This window comes from Grammomys surdaster, unplaced genomic scaffold, assembly GCF_004785775.1.
Source record: "Grammomys surdaster isolate TR1022 unplaced genomic scaffold, NIH_TR_1.0 126391, whole genome shotgun sequence".
In the NCBI taxonomy this organism is placed as follows: Eukaryota; Metazoa; Chordata; class Mammalia; order Rodentia; family Muridae; genus Grammomys; species Grammomys surdaster.
The window spans coordinates 13,413,331-13,417,012 of NW_021621185.1; positions in this window are offsets into that span (position 1 = coordinate 13,413,331).

The following is a 3,682-nucleotide window of genomic DNA, read 5'->3' on the forward strand; positions in this document are numbered from 1 at the left end:
CTCTCTCTCTCTCTCTCTCTCTCTCTCTCTCTCTCTCTCTCTCTCTCGGCTCACAACCATCTGTAATGGGATCCGATGCCCTCTTCTGGTGTGTCTGAAGACAACTATAGTGTGTAGTCATATACATAAATAATTTTTTTAAAAAAGAAAAAAATGCACATTGTAGTTTAGGTCTAGGATGTTTGAGCAATCTGGGAGGCAAGAAAAGGTGGGAGGGAGGAATAGAGGGAGGGAGGGATCAAAAGGTCTCCATGGTCTAAAGAGAAGAGCTGCAGAATCCACTGCAGTATAAAACCTGCAGTTAAGGAATCGAAATCTTAAGCTAATGAAGGTGGGAGCTAGGAACGAAGCACAGTTTTATGTGATTTTAAAAACTCTAACTGCTACCGTGTGAGGTGGAGCATGGAAGTTAAGAGGAGAAGCCAAGAATGCACATAAGAGACTGCACAGTAACCCATGGGACAGATACAGTGGCAACCTCAACGGGACAGTGATTCTGGAAATACCAATTAGCCATCAGTTTGGATCCTTATTAACAAAAGACGTCCTATAGGTTGGATGACAGGGCTGCTGGGGGATTCGCTATCCTGGAGCACAAGGAAAAGCGAGCAAGGAGAGCACAGCAAGACCTCAGTTGAATGGGAAGGTGCCAGAATTCACGTCCTGCCCAAGTGGTACTGAGCCATCATTGGAGGCATCAAGTAAGGTACACACCAGAGTGAGAAGACAGTGCCAATTAGTACATCTGCTCAATTTAGTCACTCCAGAGTGCTTTTTTACTTGGGAAAGGAAAAGCACAGTTCTCAGTAACAGGATCATTCAGACATGTCTAATTTACGGAGATCTCTCATTGAAATGATTCTGCAGTTTGTGGGGAAAGGATATAGCCTGATTTGTATAATGCTTGAAGCAACAAGGTCTAGGAATCCATCGGCTTTTAACGCATGACCTCATTGTTCCCTGTGAAAATCAATCAAGCTCCTGATACCCATATTGAAAAGGCATAGAAAATAAGTCTTCTTGGGTTTGTTTTTTCTTTTTCTCATGGGAAACTCTTGGGTCAAAGAGCAAATGTGAGACCACCATCACGTTAGCTTTCTCTCACCATCTTTAGAAGAATATTGACATTACACAAGTGGCCAGAAATTCTCAGTAAATTCTCAATGAAAAGCTATTTCATGCTTCATCTGGGAAACTTAGTTCCTTGCACAATAAACTTTTAAATATTTATAGAGAACAGGACTTAAGAAAAAAATTAAGACAAAAGGAATCCTTCCCTTCCATGATGTTACATAACATTTTGGAAGTCATTTGTGATTCCTACCCTAAAACTCAACTGAGAAAAAAGTATTCAAAAATTTCTATCTTAGCAAAGTTGCCTTATAAGTTCATTTTATATATGGAAGTACAACTTGATAAACAAGACATCTCAGGGAAGTGTTTGCTAAGATATGCTGTTTTCAACTTAAGGTTATCCTGGCAAATACATAGACCAAGAGACTAAAAGGGAGATTTTTTTTTTTTTAACAACAAAGGTCATTGGTTCAAGCCCAGCTCAACTCAGCTGGAAAGCAATTACCATCTGCTGATCTTAATGAAATGTACTGGTGGGCTAAATTCAATTTCTAGCAAGGAAAATAAACATGAAAATTGTTGCAAGCCTAGATAGAGACGAAGAATTAATTTAGTTGTTTTATGTCAGAATTAATAAACATCAGAAATTTTCAGCTACAGGAACAACAGAAATGTTTTTGACAATGTGCAAAAAATATAAAGAAAATCTAAATGCACTTTTATTTATTGTTACAATGTATTATTATATGTAGTGAGCATGCATGTATATAGGTACATGTGAAATACATCTTCACATCTGCATATATTTCATGTGTGATGTATGAACATTTTTGATAGTGTAAAACCATGGCAGCCAGATAAAAACATCTGGTGCCCACCCCATCACCTTCCACTTTGTCCCTCTGATCTCTTACTTTTAATATTATTCATTTATTTATTTATTTAGGAACTTGCTCACATCTCCCATTGTGCATACAAAGTCGGGGACAACACATAATAGTTGGCACTCTTCCTCCACCCTATAGGTCCCAAGAATCAAATTTAGTTCATCAGGCTTAGCAGCAAACATCTTAACATCTTAACTTGTTGAGGCATCTTGTTAAACATCAGCTCTGTTCCTTTGAGTCAGAGTACCTCCTGGAACCTGGAGCATGCAAAGGAATGCTAGGATGGTCAAGAGGAAGTGGATGGGTGGGTGGGTGGGTGGGGGGAGCACCCTCATAGAATCAGAATAAGGGGGATGGGATAGAGGGTTTGCAGAGGGGAAACCAAGGAAGGGGGTAACATTTGAAATGTAAATAAACAAAATATCCATTTTTTTTAAAGTCTTTCTTTCTTCTTAGGCTGGCAGTCAACAAATTTCAGTGATTCCCTGTCTCCATCTCCCTCTGTTCTTGGATTGCAGATATGTATGTGAGCACACCTCAGTTTTATCTTGGCCTTCCTGTTTGTGCAGTAAGTGCTCTCAACCAATGTGCCATCTCTTCAGTCTAGTTGCTGTGTATATGTGTGTGTGTATGTGTGTGAGTGTGTGTCTATGTGTGTGCAAAAACCTACTTATGTGTGTATAAGTATACATATGCATGTGCGTGTATGTATATATGTATGTATATCAAAACATTTATTTTGAGATAGCATACATATTAATATTTGGAAGCAACTCTACAGATTCATGACATACAGTTCTATAAGGTCTTTGACTCACTGAATAAATCCTTAGACATTCAGCAATTCTATGTTTGCCAATGGGCCACTTGTATATTATTCCTCTCTTTAAGGTATTATCATAAAAATAGGGTGGAGGGGAAGATTAAGAGACTCCATTAGGCCTTTCCCAGAAATGGTTGGTGTTCCTCATTTTTTTCAACATTCAATTTCCATTAGGAGTCACACAAAAAGTTAACTGCCTTTTCCACCTTGCTCAAGTTTAATCCCTTCCCCGTTGAACAATTTTCTGTTGACTGCAGAACTGACTATAGTCACTTCATAACAGGCTTTGCCTTGTTATCCTAGAAAATTAATAAACTTCATGGATCTTCAAAGCCATAGTACTTCACCAAGCCAGAACATTAAGTCTGCAGGGGCCCTAAAACATGGCACTTTACTGCAGTGGTAACCTATGGCAGGCACGGGATGTTGGAAGATGCTGTTTTCACTAGTTGAGAAGGCTGGCCATTGCACACACCTCTTCTCTGGATGCAGCATCTTATCTTAACTGTAAATGGTTAATATAACCTTGAATTTCACTATGTTTTGTAGAACAAAAATATACTGTGACACTATTTGAAGCTCCATAGACTTCCCAAAAATTTGAAGAGTCAAGTACATTCTTCTCTAACAACTGGCTAGAAGTTGGCCTAAGAAGAAGACAGCCAAGGCAACATCCAGAGTTCCAAATGTGTGATTAGAGAATGTAGATTATTATCATGAAGAGAAATTTGTGAGAAGTGTTAAAATTTCAGCTTTGGACATCCTAGTTTTGAGCTTTCTTGTAACACTTAGATAAAAAATATATATACACATTGATGAACATTGAGAGAAAAAGTAAGAACTGATCTCCAAAAAAGGATTATGTCCAACAGAGTGAAAGGATGGTGAAATGGGTGGG